Raw genomic sequence first — 19,658 nt, forward strand, 5'->3', positions numbered from 1 at the left:
ACATCAATGTGTCTTCCTGCAAGCATTCGGCAGCAGTGGTTAGCACTGTTGCCTCACAGCGCCAGGGACCCAGGTTCAATTCCAGCCTCAGGTGACTGTCTGTGTGGAGTTTGCACATTCTCCCTGTGTCTGTGTGGGTTTCCTTCGGGTGCTCTGGTTTCCTCCCACAGTCCAAAGATGTGCAGGTCAGGTGAATTGACCATTCTAAATTTCCCATAGTGTTAGGTGCAATAGTCAGAGGGAAATGGGTCTGGTTGGGTTACTCTTCGGAGGGTCGATGTGGACTTGTTGGGCAAAAAGGCCTTTTTCCATACTGAAGGGAATCTAATCTTTCAGACTTAGTTGAGTCATTGCGCATAGTCTTCACCTGCATGTAACACAATCACGCACATAATATGATGAAGAACATGAGTCATCACAGTCTGACCCTTATTTGCCACGTAGTAAGTTTATTAGAACAGTTCCTTCGTGAATTTGCCACAGAACACAAAGAAAAGTATTACGCAAGCTTGTTGCTTTTTGACAATATTTCTGGCAACTGCACAAAATTGACCGGAACACGAGGAGGAAATAATTGGCTTAATCGATGAGTTTCCTTTTAAGTTTACCTGTAATCTTCAGCCTTTGACTTAAGAAAAGCCCATTGTTTTACAATGGATATGAAACCATAAAACTCATTACATTTTGTGAGATTTTCAGTTAGAAAGGATTCTGAAAAACAGTTGTTCCCCAATAGTTTCATTTTGATATTAAATGACAATAAACAATAATTGCAAGAGAGAGGTGAATTCTGCCATTTTTTGCTCTATTAAATGGAAATCTGGACAAAGACCCATATGGCAAAATCACAAAATAAGAAGCGTGACACTATAAGCAAAGACAAAGTATAGTTTTCTCTGTAATGAAGATGACAGCAAACAAGAAACTGTCCTGAGTCTGACAATTCTGGGAAGATGTACACCACCTATTGCATTGTCACTATCGTAAAACTAAGTGCAGATGAAATCAATCCAATGAAGCAATTACTCGACCTGACCTTATGGGTTTTATTTTCAGTTCACTCCATGGCAACATGAGTTCACTTGTACGTTTACCCAAAATCATCAGCCTCGTCCTAATGACCCATGGTCAACCTTTGATTGAAGAAAAGGCTATTGCTTAGCAATGGATATTAAGTATTAGAAGTCATTACATTTTGTGAGCTTTTCAGTTAGATAGGGTTCTGAAAAAAGTTATTCCTCAATTGTTACATATTTTATATGCCATGACAATAAACAAAAATTGTTTAAAATTATAAAGAAAATTGTTATTTACCATGGCTAGATGTTAAGATTTTAAAGAAAACATACCTTCCCCCAAGGTACATTCTGCTGTCGTCCCAGAACAGAGATCTAAAAAGGAAAACAAAAAAAGAAAATTACAAAATTTTTTACATTACCTGGAAAAATCCTTTCCTACTCCATATAACAGCGCAGAACCTTCTCAACTCTATGCCCCTGTGTTTGAATAAAGATGAAAATGCTGGATTGGATGTTGCACAAAATATACTGCATTCTACATAGATGTAGACAAAGAGAATATGCGTCTGTCGTCTCCAACACCTGGCTTTCCATCGAATACACATTAAAAATATCAACTCAGCAGTTCAGTATAACCAGTAATTTCACTTTTTTTTTGTAATCTGCAACTCAGGATATCTGTCAGTTAACATGTCTAATTGCAGGGTATCTAAAAAAAACAGCAGAAAATGATTATCTTAGTGTTGATTAAGAAAAGGTTCCTCTGACAAAAACAGTTTAAGGTTAAAAATAATCACAACAGCCCTTTAAATGCGGCTTCATTGTAAAAAGCAATACAGGGAAAAAGGGAGGCATTTTTTTCAAATTACTTATTTTTGACCCTCACTTATCATAGCTTCTGTCCCAGAATGGTCAAAATAAGAGCATGGAGAGAATGACCTCTCTATCCTTGGCTTGCTGCTGTGTGACAATTAAGATCAATTTAACCTCAAGAACCAGCATTTCATCTTTTGACTCAGCACTTCACTGAATTCTGGACTCAGTTCAATAATTTTAGATCACAACTTTAATCCTTGTCTTATTTTTATTTGCACTTCAATTTTGTTTATCTTCACTTTTCCTCTTATTTCCATCTCTTAGCTTTCAAATGGCAGCTCGTCTGAATCTATCAGTTAACATCTCTTCTAGATACATCGCTTATTTCTTCATTTGTCCAAATGCCACTCCTTTTGATCATATGTCAAGAAACTTTTGTTATTTAATCTTTCCTCCAGTCCTTCTTATCACAGATCTTCCTTTTATTTCTACTCCACCCATGCCTTTCACTTACTGAACATGCTAATTTTTCCAAATTTGGTGAGACATCAACAACCTGAAATCGCCATAGATGCTGTTAGAATCTGCTGAGAAATGGCAGCATTTTGTGTCTTCAAATACCCAACATCAACATTATTTTGCTTTAGTATTCATCACTGCAACTTTTGGAATCTTTTGAATCACAAAGAACAAAAGAAAATTCTCCAACAGGTAAACAGCTGCTCATGCATATTTCATGATTTTGTTTTTTCAACCTTCTCAATGGCTATTGAAGGCTCCAGTAAACTTGCATTTTGTGGAAATGTTGCTAAGTGAAGCAATTTGGTGCAAACCAAAGCATTGTCAAAAAACTGGAGACTCAAACAGTGAAGAATTTTAAGTCTGATAATATTACTTTGGTGAGCAATTAGGTGATTGGTGAATCTCAAGTTTTCTTTTTCGACAAACTGGTCAATAGTCTAAACTGGTCCTGGGGAGAAGTAAGCTTTGTAATTACAACATGACCAAAGTTAAGCATCATGACATAATAATGCATTATCTTTCATTAATATTTCTAAACATTAAATCTTATTAGTTAAATGCAAAACAATCAAACAGGTGATGCGTTGCAGCTTTGGGAGATGATAGGTACCTACATAATCAAAGTCTTCCAATTGAAGGGTTCAACTTAGAGATAATGAGCTGGAGTCCAAACCTAGGATACTGGTGCCTTGGAGAGGGGAAAGTTGGCAAAGGAAGCTTGAAGGATGAGTTTAGGAAGTGCATATGGAACAGTTTGTAGAATAATAAACTCTGAAGCCAATGAGAGAGCAGGTTTTAAAATCTCTAATGTATAAGGTGGCGGAATTTAAAAATGACCATACAGCAAAATATCCTCTAGCTAAGAGTGATCAGAGCATGCTTTAATTTTACATTTAGCTTGACGGTGAAAAATCTAACATTCTAACTCTGGAAACTGATATTTTAAACTTGTAAACTTAAATAACTGGAAGTGATGGAGACAAATTTGTGTGCAAAAGAATGGGAAAATAGGAAAAAAGGTAAGGCTTATGAACATGAGAATTAGGTAGAAGAATAAACCACTCAACCCCCTCAAGTACACTCTGCTACTCAATAAGATTCACCAAATTGCCTCACTTAGCAAAATTTCAAAATGAAAGTTCTTCAATTTTACTGTTTACCCGCAATAACCTCTGCCTTAAAGATATTTAAAGTCTCTGCTTCCACCATTTTTGAGGATGATAATTATAAAGATTCACAATCTTCTAAGGGGAAAAAAAATCATGATCTTTATCTTAAATGAGTAACCCATTACTTATAAACAGTGAACCCAAGTTCTAGATTCTCTCATAATGAACCATCCCTTCCACATTCACTCTGCCAAGACTTCTTAATATCTCATATGTTTCAATCAAGTCACTTCTTACTCTCCTAAACTCCAGTTGATACAAGTCTAACCTGTCCAATAATTGCACAGAAGACAACATAATCATCCCAGATATCAGTTCGGCATAACTTCTTTGAATTGCTCCCAGTGTCACAAATATGGCTGCAGAAATAGAGACAGAAATTACATTTGTTGGAATTTTCCAAAATTCTCTAGATTCTGGAAACATTTCAGTGAATTGCGAAATCACAAATGGGGAGATAGAATACATAGGGAAATCTTGCTACATTTGTCCAATATACATTGCCAAAACCCCAGAAAAATAATGTGTCAATCTCAAGGAAGGAGATCTTGGCACAAGGCAGATCCCTGAAATGATGAAATTGTTTCAGGAGGAAAGGTTTAGCATGTTGGTCATCTACCTATTTAGAATGATGAGCACTGATGTTCTTGAATACATAAGATCCTAATGGATTAAGAAAATTGAATGCTGAGATGTTTTGTTCTCCCACGTCATAATCTAGAACTAGGGAAAATGAGTTAAAAATAAAAAAAATTGAAAAATATAAGATACAGTTTCAGAAGAATTTCTTCTTTCAGAGGGTAGTCATCCTTTGGAATTCTCTTCGACAAAACAGGTCAAACTGGTTCATTGAGTTATATTCAAGGCTGAATGAGACAGATTATGATTTGTAAGGCAGCAAACCATGGGGGTCGGGGGTCAGGGAGCAAAATAGACATAAGATCACAATCAGATCAACCACAATATCATTCAGTGGCACAGCAGGTAGGATGGCCAAATGATCTACTTTTGCTCCTCTTTCTTATGATGTTGAGCAATCTTTTTGTGGAAGAGCAAATGAATTTTGGAGTAAACAAAGCCAACTGCAATTATACAGACCACCTGGAGTATTGTGTGCATTTGTGATCTCCTTACCGATAGAAAGATGTACTTTCCACACAATGGATGCAACAAAGGTTAACCAAACTGAACTGATTGGCCTTCAACAAGGAGAAAGTGAGGACTGCAGATGCTGGAGATCAGAGCTTAAAAATGTGTTGCTAGAAAAGTGCAGCAGGTCAGGCAGCATCAAAGGAGCAGGAGAATCGATGTTTCGGGCATAACAGAAAGATTTTTTTCTCATTCTCATTGACTTTAATTATGCTGGGATTCTTTGGTACTAAACTCTGTTAAATGCTGCCTTGACGTTAAGGAAGTCACTCACACATCACCTGTTTTATTCATTTTTGAATTAAGGCTATAAAGAGTTCTGAAGCTGAATGCAACTGGAATTGACACTAAATATCCATGAGTAGGTTCAGCAGTGAGCAGTGAACAAAATCTAAAGCAATAACAGTAGGGTACAGATGAGGGCAGCATGGTGGCTCAGTGGTTCGGACTGTTGCCTCACAGCCTCAGGGACCTGGGTTTAATTCCAGCATCAGGTGACTGCCTGTGTGGAGTTTGCACATTCTCCCTGTGTCTGCGTGGGTTTCCTCTGGGTGCTCCGGTTTCCTCACATAGTCCAAAAATGTGCAAATTAGGTGAATTGGCTGTGCTAAATTGTCCATAGTGTTCAGGGTGCATTCATCGGGGGAACTGTAGAGTAATATGGAATGGGTCTGGGTGGGATACTCTTTGGAGGGTCGGTGGGGACTTGTTGGGCCAAAATGGCCTGTTTCCACACTGTTGGGATTCTATGATGGTGATTGTTGTGAGAAACACAATGCTTCATAGAGCAACCAGGGGCAAGGAAATCTGATTCCGAGGAAGATGGAAAAAAGCCTTTTTTTTTAAATTGCAACCATCATGACTCCAAGGTGCTCAAAAACATTTTTCAATTCATCAATTATGATTTAAAGTGCAATAACTGTTCTGATGGAGGAAAGCATGTACAGTAAGGTCCCATAAGAAGGAATGAAATAAATGGCAGAATTGTCTGTTTTACTGAATTGGTTGAGGAACAAACCAGGGCCATAAACCTGAAAAGTTAACTTACTTCCTTTTTCTATGGATAGAGTCTAGACATTAGAGACATACAGCACGGAAACAAACCCTTCGGTCCAACTCATCTATACCAACAGATATTCCAACCTAATCTCGTCCCATTTGCCATCACTTGGCCGACACAGTATCCCTCCAAACCCTTCCCATTCATATATCCATCCAGATATATTTTAAACGTTGCAATTGTACCAGCCTCCACCACTTCCTCTGGCAGCTCATACCATACATGCACCACCATCTGCCTGAAAATGTTGCTCCTTAGGTCATTTTTATACCTTTTCCCTCTCATTCTAAACCTGTGTACTCTAGTTCTGGACTCTCCCACCCCAGGGAAAAGACTTTGTTGATTTATCCTATCCATGCCCCTCATGATTTTGTAAACCTCTAAACGGTCACCTCAACCTTTGACACTCCAGGGAAAACAGGCCTAGCCTATTCAGTCTCTCCCTACAGCTCAAATCCTCCAACCCTGGCAACATCTTTGTAAATCATTTTTGAACCTTTCAAGTTTCACAACATCCTTCCGATAAGAAGGAGACCAGAATTGCAAGCAATATTCCAAAAGTGGCCTAACCAAGGTCCTGTACAGCCACAACATGATCTCCCAACTGTTATACTCAATGCTCTGATCAATACAGGAAAGCACACCAAATGCCTTCTTCACTATCCTATCTACCTGCGACTCTACTTTCAAAGAGTTATGAACTTTCTCTCCAAGGTCTCTTTGTTCAGCAACACTCCCTTGGACCTTACCATTCAGTGTATAAGTCCTGTTACAATTTGCTTTCCTAAAATGCAGCACCTCACATTTATCTAAATTAAACCCCATCTGCCACTCTTCGGCCCATTGGCCCATCTGATCAAGATCTCATTATAATCTGAGGTAACCTTCTTCATTATCCACTACACCTCTAATTTTGGTGTCATCTGCAGGCTTATTAAAAAACCCCTAGGCTCACATCCAAATCATTTAAATACATGATGAAAAGTAGTGGACCTAGCACTGATCCTTGTGGCTCTCCACTGGACACAGGCCTGGAGTCTGAAAAACAACCCTCCACCACCACCCTCCTTCAAGCCAGTTCTGTATCCAAATAGCTAGTTCTCCCTATATTCCATGAGATCTAACCTTGCTAACAAGTGTCCTTTGGGGAACCTTGTTGAATGCCTTACTGAAGTCCATATAGATCACATCTACCACTCTGCCCTCATCAATCTTCTTTGTTACTTTTCCAGAAAATCAATCTATTTGGTGAGACATGATTTCCCATGAACAAAGCCATGTTGACTATCCCTAATCAGTCCTTGCCCTTCCAAATATGTGTAAATCCTGTCCCTTAGGATCCCCTCCAACAACTTGCCCACCGCCGATGTCAGTCTCACCAGTCTATAGTTCCTTGGCTTGTCCTTATCACCCTTTTCAAATAATGGTCCCAAGTTAGCCAATCTCCACTCCTCACCTGTGATTATCGATGATACAAATATCTCAGCAAGGGGCTCAGAAATCACTTCCCTAGCTTCTCACAGAGTTCTAGGGAACATCTGATTATGTCCTGGGGATTTATCCACATTTATGCATATCAAGATACCCATCACTTCCTCCTCTGTAATATGGACATTTTTCAAGATGTCACCATCTGTTTCCCACATTCTATATCTTCCATGCCCTTCTCCACAGTAAACACTGATGCAAAATGTTCATTTAGTACCTGTCCCATCTCCTGTGGCTCCACACAAAGGCCGCCTGCCCTCCACCTCCTCCAAGACTTCCGTTTCCCCGGCCCCCAATGCCTCATCTTCACCATGGATATCCAATCCCTCTACACCTCCATCCGCCATGACCAGGGCCTCCAAGCCCTCTGTTGTTTCCTCTCCAGACGTTCCCAACAGTACCCCTCCACCGACACTCTCATTCGTTTGGCCGAACTGGTCCTCACCCTTAACAATTTCTCCTTTGAATCCTCCCACTTCCTCCAGACCAAAGGGGTAGCCATGGGCACACGTATGGGCCCCAGTTATGTCTGTCTCTTTGTTGGCTACGTAGAGCAGTTGATCTTCCGTAATTACACCGGCACCACTCCCCACCTCTTCCTCCGTTACATTGATGACTGCATTGGCGCCACCTCGTGCTCCCGCGAGGAGGTTGAGCAATTCATCAACTTCACCAACACATTCCACCCTGACCTTAAATTTACCTGGACCATCTCTGACACCTCCCTCCCCTTCCTGGACCTCTCCATCTCCATCAGTGATGACCGACTTGACACTGACGTTTTCTACAAACCCACCGACTCCCACAGCTACCTGGATTACACCTCTTCCCACCCTACCTCTTGCAAAAATGCCATCCCGTATTCCCAATTCCTCCGCCTCCGCCGTATCTGCTCCCAGGAGGAGCAGTTCCACCATAGAACACACCAGATGGCCTCCTTCTTTAGAGACCGCAATTTCCCTTCCCACGTGGTTAAAGATGCCCTCCAACGCATCTCATCCACATCCCGCATCTCCGCCCTCAGACCCAACCCCTCCAACCGCAACAAGGACAGAACGCCCCTGGTGCTCACCTTCCACCCTACCAACCTTCGCATAAACTAAATCATCCGCCGACATTTCCGCCACCTCCAAACAGACCCCACCACCAGGGATATATTTCCCTCCCCACCCCTCTCCGCCTTCCGCAAAGACCGTTCCCTCCGTGACTACCTGGTCAGGTCCACGCCCCCCTACGACCCGCCCTCCCATCCTGGCACTTTCCCCTGCCACCGCAGGAACTGTAAAACCTGTGCCCACACCTCCTCCCTCACCTCCATCCAAGGCCCTAAAGGGGCCTTCCACATCCATCAAAGTTTTACCTGCACATCCACTAATATCATTTATTGTATCCGTTGCTCCCGATGCGGTCTCCTCTACATTGGGGAGACTGGGCGCCTCCTAGCAGAGCGCTTTAGGGAACATCTCCGAGACACCCGCACCAATCAACCAAATCGTCCTGTGGCTCAACATTTCAACTCCCCCTCCCACTCTGCCGAGGATATGGAGGTGCTGGGCCTCCTCCACCGCCGCTCCCTCACCACCAGACGCATGGAAGAAGAACGCCTCATCTTCCGCCTCGGAACACTTCAACCCCAGGGCATCAATGTGGACTTCAACAGTTTCCTCATTTCCCCTTCCCCCACCTCATCCTAGTTTCTAACCTCCAGCAACACGATCCCCTGACTTGTCCGGACTTGTCCGACCTGCCCAGCTCCTTTTCCACCTATCCACTCCACCCTCTCCTCCCTGACCTATCACCTTCATCTCCTTCCCCACTCACCTATTGTACTCTATGCTACTCTATCCCCACCCCCACCCTCCTCTAGCTTATCTCTCCACGCTTCAGGCTCTCTGCCTTTATTCCTGATGAAGGGCTTTTGCCCGAAACGTCGATTTTGCCTGTCCTCGGATGCTGCCTGAATTGCTGTGCTCTTCCAGCACCACTGATCCAGAATCTGGTTTCCAGCATCTGCAGTCATTGTTTTTACCTCGTTGATCTTTGAGGTGTCCTATTCACTCCCAAATTACCCTTTTGTTCTTAATGTATTTGTAAAAATCCTTTGGATTCTCCTTAACCCTATTTGCCAAAACTATCTCATGTCCCCTTCTTGCCATCCTGATTTCCCTCTTAAGTATACTCCTTCTGCCTTTATACTCTTCTAACGATTCACTCGATCTGTCCTGTCTATACCTGGCATATGCTTCCTTCTTTTTCTTAACCACACCCTCAATTTATCTTGTAATCTAGCATTCCCTACACCTACCAGCCTTTCCTTTCACCCAAACAGGAATGTACTGTCTCTGGACTCTCCTTGTTAACTAATTTCTGAATGCTTCCCATTTTCCAGCTGCCCCTTTACCTGCGAACACCTGTACCCAATCAGCTTTTGAAAGTTCTTGCCTAAAATTAGCATTCCTCCAACTTAGAACTTCAACTGTAAGATCTGGTCTCGCCTTTTCCATCACTATTTTAAAACTAATAAAGTTGTGGTTGCTCACCCCAAAGTGCTCCCCTACTGACACCTCAGTCACCTCTCTGCTTTATTTCCCAAGTACAGGTCAAGATTTGCACCTTCTCTAGTAGGTACATCCACATACTGAATCAGAAAATTTTCTTGTACACTCTTAACAAATTCCTCTCCATCTAAACCCTAAACACTATGGCAGTCCTAATCTATGTTTGGAAAGTTAAAATCCCCTACCATAACACCTTATTATTCTTACAGATACAATATTATTCTTACAAGTTTGCTTCTCAATTTCCCTCTGACTATTAGGGGGTCTATAATACAATCCCACTAAGGTGATCATCCCTTTCTTATTTCTGAGTTGCACCCAAATAACTTCCCCGGATGTATTTCCAGGAATATCCTCCCTAAGAACAGCTGTAATGCTATCCCTTATCAAAAACGCCACTCCCTCTCCTCTCTTGCCTCCGTTTTTATCCTTCCCATAGCATTAATGCTGCCTGACAGCATTTTATGTTTCTATTTTGAATTATCAGCATCTGCAGTATTCTGCAATGTGCTCAATGCAATTTCTATTTAGCTTAACAATACAACATAAATCATTCATGAATTTACTGCAAACTGACCTGGACATGGCAATTTAATTCTGGAGGAATAAAATAATAGAAGAAAAGGACAATGGGAGAATCTTTCCTGAGTAGAGTATGGTCTGCCTTTGAGATTATCAATCATTCTCCAACTATTATCACCTTGGGACTCTACTGCATGTATTACATACATTTTACACAAACTTGTTAAAATCACACATACAACTGTCACCTCAGGAGTGCTCAGTTGGTTTTTCAAAAACAACATCTGATCATTCTCCCGAATATCAGTTACTTTTGACAGGCACAAGTCTAACTTTAAAGAAAATAATTCATTTAAAATAGGATTTTTCCATTTGTTTACTTTGACAATCATCATTTACGTGAGCACGACAAGCACTCCAGGCTCTAACCTGACAGCAAGCTGTGATCTAGTCATATTCATATGAATGACTGACAGCTCTGAGAGATACCAAAGAATGGCTAATATGATATGAATTCATAGTTCTCAAAAAGTTTAACAATAATGGTTTTCAACTTAGCGATTTGCTTTCATAGCCCATCCTCCTTCCAGGTTGAATTCAATGATGCCTGATCTTGGTATCATACTCTCACTTTCCTGACTCCAAAAGAACTCCAAATCACCTCAAAACATTAGCTATCTACGTCCTGAATGCTGCATTACCAATGAACACCTTTGATGGAATCCAAAGTTACATCTGCAAAAATATTATTGTAATGAATCCAACAATTTAATCCATTTCAATTAAATTTTTTAAGATTATGTGTTGCAGAAGGTTGTGTGCCTATCTCTAGTCCAGAAGTCCTGGATTCAAGTCCCACTTGATGACAATTGCACCCAAAAGGTCGATTCTGTCAATCGTTCAGAATCTCCGTAGCAGGAAGCAAGAGTCAAAGAGTCTCCTGGTTATCCAAAATCATGTGGTAGCTGTAGTACAACAGGCTCCCCATCTTAAAATACTCCATGTGCAGGTTCTTGCTGTGCCAAAGTGTCATCCTCATTCCAAGGAACAAGCATGCGCCCATTTTCGCGTGTGTGTCCAATCATATTCTATCATCAAAACACCCAGCAAAGTCCAGAAGGAGGGAGGATTTCCACTTCCACAACATCAAACTGGTCTGTGGCCTCCACACAAGCTTTGTCCACATCTGACAGTTTTCTTCGATTCAGGCTGCCTCATATCATCAATGCAAATCAGCTGAGAAAAACACTCCAACTCCAGAAAGTGGGACACAAGAGAAATCGTTTGGAGACTTTTTTACATTGTACTATTGATACATGAATTCTTATTCAGTGTGCCACACTCACAGTCACATGCCAAACAGCAACATAAAAGTTCATCAGACGGGTGGAAAGCTGCAAGAAATGTATTCGATAAACCGCGGTATTCTGTGTCTAAATATGTGCTTATTTCAAATTTCCAGGAAACATGTTGCCTGTTCACCTTGATTAAAGGCTCATCCATGCAAATAATTTCAATTTACCCTCTTCAGTGCTGGAGGTAGGTTTGTGATACAAAAATAATTAGGATCCTCACTCCATAGTGAAAAATCAGCCCTGTCTGTCTGTTGCAGTTAGTTGGCTGTGTTGTAATCAAATATTAGCAGGCTTACTGCACTTCTATCCATGTGCCAGAGCATGAACATGTGGTTACCTGTATATTTTTCCCTACATTCTCTATGTACACTCTCCTGCCCTATTTTCCCTTTTTCACAACCCACTCCTTATGAAGGACACTGATATAAATTACTGTTGACAACACACACGCTCATGTGAGAACGTGGACCAAATGGAATAAGCTTTGCAGCTAACTGCACAAAAAAAAGCATCATTTAATAATTATGAACTCATAAACATTAATTTTTCAATGGGCATTAATTAATTCTTTGTATGTTGTGGACATCAGTAAATCAATGGAATTTTAAAATTGCATTTTCATGTTACTTTGACATTTGATTTGCCTCATTGACTAATGGAACACAGCATTGAAAAGAAGGAAGATAACAGCTGTAAAGAAACTTCAATGTTTTCATCAGATATATTTTATTTGGTGTCAACCCAGTCAATAAGAGTAACACCATCCATTTGCACTCGATCAAGTTTGGAGATCTATCATCAGAGTTATCTGCCCATGCCTTTTATGCAATCAGCTACAGTAGTGATCTGGTGGTAGTTCAATATCCTAGGTAAAATAGCTTTCTCTTTCAACTGTTATTACTTCCACAAATGCAGACAGAATAAACTCTTGCTACAGTAATAACGAGCAAGATTTCAAACATTGATGGAGACAGACAATAAGTTCACGCAATTGATTATCAAGTTTAATAAAAACAAAAACTTGCACTTCTAAAAATAAAAGCACTATACCTCTGATATTATAATTAGATTTTAATTGTGCATTTTAAAAATATTGTCTATTAACAGTGATGGATGAACATAAAAAGCCACCATGCAGGATTTTAAGCAAAGATATGAAAAGGCAAGAAAGGGATCACACTTCTAATTTCTTTTGAACAGTCATATTTCATTACATTGCACTGAGGCTTAAAATGCAATCAAGCATATTAGCTGTCCTCATCTCTTGCAATTACAGGTTTGGAGTTTTTCTTACTGTGATCGTCCAAGAGGAAAATGAACCTCAGTAGTTATCAGCACAATGCATACAAAAGTGTCTGTGCTGTATGTGAGCTGAGCTCTCTGCAATCAGAGCCACAGGTCAACTATGACACATAATTGTACCCACTCAACAAACTAAAGACTGCTGATAGGGTCAGAACCAATAAGCAAATGTGAAAAATGTAGAAATATTTGCAGCATTATTCAAATCAACATTGAATAGAGTATCCATTCAAAAAAGGTCACTTAAGAAGTTAAACATTTTAGACAAAAAAACAATACTATTACTCTGATTTGAGTTTCTTAATGCTGGAGGCTCATTTTTCCAGATTCTGATGTTATCATTTGTTGCAGATATAATTTGTGTATATGAATGATAGCCCAATAATACTAATCTGTTAACTGTAAATCATAGTAGTTCAAGTAATTTATTATTGATTGCAGTGTGCTATTCAGCAACACCAAACAAGGCATTTTTTTTTATCTGAATGGATTTTCAACAAAAAAAACAATTACAATTTTTTCTTTTCCTTTAATATATTGAAAGCATCTTTTAATTGAACAAGGAATGGTAAGAAAGCATTATTCTTAAATGCATTCTTGAAGGTTACGAAGCAAAAACAATTGAACGTATTGAAATTAAAAACTGAAAATTCTGGAAATGCTGAGGAGATCTAACAACATCAGTGAAGTAAATAGAGTTAACATTTCAACTGAATGTCTAGTTCGGATGATAAGGTTATTGACCAGAAGCTTTAACCTTGTTTAGCCAATGATGTCACATCTGACAAGGGAATGTTTTTGTAAAGAAAACACTGGATATACTGGACTTTACAGATCTACAAGGATTGGAGTGCAGGACTTGGAGAAGAACAAATTAAACTTTGTCATTTATTGCTTTTCTATTTAAATATAGCATATCCATCAGAAACAGAAACACGAATAGTAAAGTTTAACACATTTGCTGCCTAATATTCCTTTACAAATATTACTATGACATCAACATTAAAATAGCAGAGTGAAAGTCCAGTGGGTACCAATGCCCAGCTGAATCCTGTTTTTTATATGTCATACCCTGTACTATAAGAATGCAAATGATTGCCAACACCCTGTCTAATATATGTTCCAGCAGATTCTATTCTGGAAGAGAGGATCTTGAGCTGATGAAAGCACTAACACTATCACCTCATGCTTCATTCAGCACTCATCAACTCAACTTTGTCATTACAGAACATGCTGGAAACTACTTTAAAGCTATATTCAAATATATCAGACAAATATTGTAGTCATTGGTGCATGAGTTTCACTGAACAGTTGCAAATTTTCGACAGAAAAACAGAAACAACAAGTAAACCTGTAATTTGCTGCAATCCCGTGAATGTCATTGTCTCTCAGATATCACACATAAACAAATGTCTGGAATATCCATGTCACCAGAATATTATTAAATGAAATTCAATATTGACTATTTTATTTTCAACTTTATATTTTATGTATATTAAGGCGTGGTAAAGGAGAGGTCTTGTATTTCAATTCATAGTGTCACTGTCTAGGAGCCAGAAGCTCTTTGTTCAAGTCCTGCAGCAGGACATGAATGGCCATGTAAGGTATATTCAATAACATGCAAATTGATTATCGGTTTGTAAAACCTTCAGACACACTTCATGGTAAGACTGATATGAATGGGAAAGTTTCCAGGTCAGCTGTGCATGATGTGAAATGGCACGCCTCAAGTTACACACTAGCGACAAGAAAACTACCTATTGAAACAGTTTTAAGTTTTCTGCCTCATACATCATTGAATGTGAAAAGAAGAGGAATTAAAGCCAAGTCAATGGGATGGATATTGGTAATATAGTGCTGTAACAGAATGCTCCCATCATAAGACCATAAAACAGAGAAGCAGAGTTAGGCTACACAGCCCATAGAGGCAGCTCCACTCTTCAATCATGGCTGATATGTTCCTTAACCCCATTCTCCTGCCTTTCCCACATAACCCTGTTCCCCCCATAACCTGAATCAAGAATGTTTCTATCTCTGTGTTAAATACACTTAATGGATTGGCCTCCACAGCCTTCTGTAGCAATGTGTTCCACAGATAAACCATTCTTTATCTGAAGAAATTACACTTAATCTTAGTTCTAAACAGTCATCACTTCAGTGTAGGTTGTGCCGTTGGGTCCTAGTCTTTCCTACTAGTGGAAACATCTTCTCCACAAACACTATCTCAGCCTCTCAGTATTGTATAAGAATCAATCGGATTCCGCCTCATCATACTAAACTCCAATAGATTCCTCAACCATTCCTCATATGACAAGCTGTTCATCCCTGAGTCCATTCTAGTAAAGGTCCTCTGGATCCCTTCTAAAATCAGCATTACTTCCTTACACAGGGCCCAAAATTGTCTAAATATCCCAAATATGGTCTGAACTGAGCCTTGTAAGCTTTAAAGTATATATCTGCTGTAATATTCTAGCCCTCTTGAAATGAATGAGACCATTGAATTTGCCTTCCTGTCAACTGAACCTGCGTGTTAATTTAAGAGAATCCCGAACTACAACTCCTAACCGGCTGCTCCGATTTCCTCCCACAATCCAAAGATGTGCAGGTCAGGTGAATTGGCCATGCTAAATTGTCCCATAGTGTTAGGTGCATGAGTCAGGGGTAAGTGTAGGGTAGGGGAATGTGTCTGGGCAGGTTACTCTTCTGAGGGTCGGTGTGAACCTGTTGGGCCAAAGGGCCTGTTTCCATATTGTAGGTAATCTAATATAATCTAATCTAAATCCTTTGTGCTTCAGGTTTTCCATTTTACCCTCTACTCTTGCTGCCAAAGTACATGACCTCACACATCCCACGTTGTATTCCATCTACCACTTCTCCTAGCCTGTCTGAGTCCTTCTGCAGTCTTCCTACTTTCTCAACACAACTATCCCTCCACTTATCTTTGTGTCATCTGCAAACAATGACTTCAGTTCCTTTGTCCAGATCATTAATATATAATGTGAATAGTTGTGGTCCCAAAATTGACCCCTGCGGAACTCCACTAATCACCAGCTGCGGTCCTAAAAAAGATCTCTTAATCCCTAAGACAGCCAATCCTCTTTCCACATCAGCACCTTGCCCCTAATATCATGGACTGTTGCCTTACTTAGCAGTCTCTTGTGCAGCGCCTTGTCAAAGTCCTTCTGGAAATCCAAATATATTGCATCTATTGGCTCTCCTTTGTCCAATTTGCTTCATACCTTCCCTAAGAATTCTAACAGGTTTGTCAAGCATGATCTCCTCTTGACAAAACTGTGCTGATTTAGCCCTCCTTTACCATGAACTTCCAAGTACTCCACAATCTCATCCTTAACGATGGCCTCTAAAATCTTACCAACAATCGAGGTCAGGCCAATCAGCCTGTAACTTACTGCCTTCGGCCTCCTTCCTTTTTGAAACAAGGGTATTACATCAGCCATTTTCTAGTCCTCTGTGACTCCCTGACTCCAGTGATTGCTAAAAGATTACCATCAATGAATCCCCAATGTCCTCAGCTATCTCCTTCAGCACACTGGGGCGCAAGACATCTGGTACGGGTGATTTATCCACCTTCAGATCTTTCGGCTTCTGGCTCATTCTCCTTAGTGATGACAACTATCTTAACCCTACCCCATGACTCTCTTGAAATTCTGGTATGCTACAGATGTCTTCCATCATGAAAACCAATGCAATCTGGTTTATTATTTCGATCTAGCAGCTTTGTAATAATTTGTGGTGAAGGATACAAATTAGTCTCAACATAAGAGCTTATTTAGGTAACAAGACAACATTCATTGCAACTTTTAAAAAAATTTGTAAATGGGGTATGGGTAGACTAGGTCAGCATTTATTGCCCATTCCTAATTGCCCAGAAGGCAGTTAAGAGTCAAGCATTTTGCTGTGGGGCTTGGAGCCACACGTAGGTCAGATTAGATAATGACATCATTTTCCCTCCTTAAAAGATATTGATGAACCAGATGGTTTATTACAAAATTCAACATGGTCACCAATAGACTAGCTTTTTATTTCAGATTTTCATTGGATTCAAATTTCATCATCTGCCATTGAATACATGTCCCCAGGACATTAACCAAGGTTTCTGGATTATTAGAATAAAACAAAAACTGTGGATGCTGAAACAAAAACAGAAATTGCTGGAGAAACCTAGCATATGATAGCAGATGGACGGAAAGCAGAGTTAAAGTTTCAACTCCAGTGACTGTTTGTCACAATCGCCTGATGAAGAAGCAGCGCTTCAAAAGCTAGTGCTTCCAAATAAACCCATTGGACTATAGCCAGGTGTTATGTGATTTTTAACTTTGTCTACCCCAGTCCAACACCTGCTCCTCCAAATCATTCTTTAGAATGATTCCTTCACTATTACTATCAGTCCTTCACAGATCATTTAGAACACTGTCTAATGAGTTATATCAGTCCATCTCTGTTCATAATCCAATCCTCTTACCCAAAATATGACAATACCTCCATGCCCCATCCTAATAAAGTGCAACTATTTTCTGTTTCTGCCCCTGAAGTAACATTCTTATCCATTGTTGATATCAAATGAATAACTAGTGTAGATTTCAACAACAAGCTCCTTTGTTTAATTTCAGTGAATTCATTTCAATGTTCAAAATGAAATATTTTTATCATAATCATCCATACGCGGGCTGAACCAACATCCTGGAACAGCTTAAGTCCACTCACAGAAACAAAATTCTCTTGAATTAAGTGATCAAAACTATAGTGGTCAGCCTTGAACTAAGATGATGGTGGGTTGTACTTGTAATGTGCAATAATGCAGTTTCATATGCTTTATGAGATTATACATATTTTGCAACATTCCCAGAGGTGTGGAATTTACCTGCCTGCGTGTTCATCCAATTTCAATACACAGCAAAAAAAAATCAATGAACAGTTAAAAGGGACAGAACTTGCCTTAATCTGCTTTTTTGTAAAATATAAATTAACAAAATGGACTGATTGAGACAACATACTTTAATAAACATAAAATACCACTTAAAAGCTAGAACATGAACAGAAAAAGCTGGAAATTCACAACAATTCTGGCAGCATCTGTGGAGTGTAAAACAGAGTTAGCCAGACATCAAAGTGACCTTTGAGGTCATTGACCTCCTGTTTCTTTCTACATAGATGATGCCAGACTTGCTGCAAATTTCCAGCATTTTGCCTTTCTGTATTCCCAGCTTTTGCAGTATTTTGTTCTTTAAGAGGATGGGAGGAATGCAGAACATCAACTTGATGCTGTAGTGTTTAGAATGCAGTCAGCTGGGTGGACCACATAGAATATCCCTGATTGGGGCTGTTAATCTTGTCCAATCAGGGAATCCTGGGTGACAGATATAAACAGGAGTGTCTCCCTCCAACTCTATTTTGATTTAATCCCGACCCTCTCCTTCACTGTTTTGATCACACAGCATTGCCCTTTGATGTGAAGGGCAGTGCTTGTCACTGGCCACCCGGGTGTTTTCCTATCTTCCTGGTGGTGGAACTTCAATAAAGATTCGTGCACTTTGTGTCTTCCACTGTGTCTCACACCTGCACACACACACCATGGGTGCTGGGGATAAAATAAGCACTACCGCACAAAAAAAAATAATAAAAAAAATAAACAAAAAAATAAACAGGCTTGTCAACATGATGTTCTGGCTTAATTGGTTAAAGTACTAGCTTGGTAAACAGTGAAATTTGGGGTTCAAATCCTAGGTGAAAAAAAAAATGGAGGCAAGCCCGGGAAAAATAAACAGGAGTGTCTCCCTCCAACTCTATTTTGATTTAATCCCTACCCTCTCCTTCACTGTTTTGATCACACAGCATTGCCCTTTGATGTGAAGGGCAGTGTTTGTCACTGGCTACCCGGGTGTTTTCCTATCTTCCTGGTGGTGGAAATTGAATAAAGATTCGTGCACTTTGTGTCTTTCACTGTGTCTCACACCTGCACACACACACCATGGGTGCTGGGGATAAAATAAGCACTACCGCACAAAAAAAAATAATAAAAAAAATAAACAAAAAAATAAACAGGCTTGTCAACATGATGTTCTGGCTTAATTGGTTAAAGTACTAGCTTGGTAAACAGTGAAATTTGGGGTTCAAATCCTAGGTGAAAAAAAAAATGGAGGCAAGCCCGGGAAAAATAAACAGGAGTGTCTCCCTCCAACTCTATTTTGATTTAATCCCTACCCTCTCCTTCACTGTTTTGATCACACAGCATTGCCCTTTGATGTGAAGGGCAGTGTTTGTCACTGGCTACCCGGGTGTTTTCCTATCTTCCTGGTGGTGGAAATTGAATAAAGATTCGTGCACTTTGTGTCTTTCACTGTGTCTCACACCTGCACACACACACCATGGGTGCTGGGGATAAAATAAGCACTACCGCACTTAGGTAAAAAAAAAAGTAAAACAGGCCAAAAAAAAAAAAAACACAGTCCAGCTGTCCCTTGATGTGAAGGGCAGTGTTTGTCACTGGCCACCCGGGTGTTTTCCTATCTTCCTGGTGGTGGAAATTGAATAAACATTTGTGCCTTCCACTGTGTCTCACACCTGCACACACACACCATGGGTGCTGGGGATAAAATAAGCGCTACCGCACTTAGGTGGTAGTGTGGGGGTTAAATAAAAAAAAGAAAAAAAAAAGAAAAAAAAAGAAAAATATAAAA

General features: G+C 40.0%; 1 protein-coding gene across 23 annotated transcripts in view; it reads right to left on the minus strand.

Annotated features, from left to right (window-relative positions):
• The window catches only part of LOC122562121 (receptor-type tyrosine-protein phosphatase delta), a 2,484,958-nt gene that overhangs the window by 1,399,496 nt on the left and 1,065,804 nt on the right, over positions 1-19,658 (minus strand). For all 23 annotated transcript variants that reach the window (XM_087996666.1, XM_087996678.1, XM_087996656.1 and 20 more), the window contains one exon: positions 1,350-1,391. The gene's annotated coding sequence lies outside the window, so the exon portion shown is untranslated. The remainder of the gene's footprint in view (positions 1-1,349; positions 1,392-19,658) is intronic.

This window comes from Chiloscyllium plagiosum, unplaced genomic scaffold, assembly GCF_037043375.1.
Source record: "Chiloscyllium plagiosum isolate Xiang-an unplaced genomic scaffold, Cpla_swu_hap1 HiC_scaffold_2, whole genome shotgun sequence".
NCBI lineage: Eukaryota > Metazoa > Chordata > Chondrichthyes > Orectolobiformes > Hemiscylliidae > Chiloscyllium > Chiloscyllium plagiosum.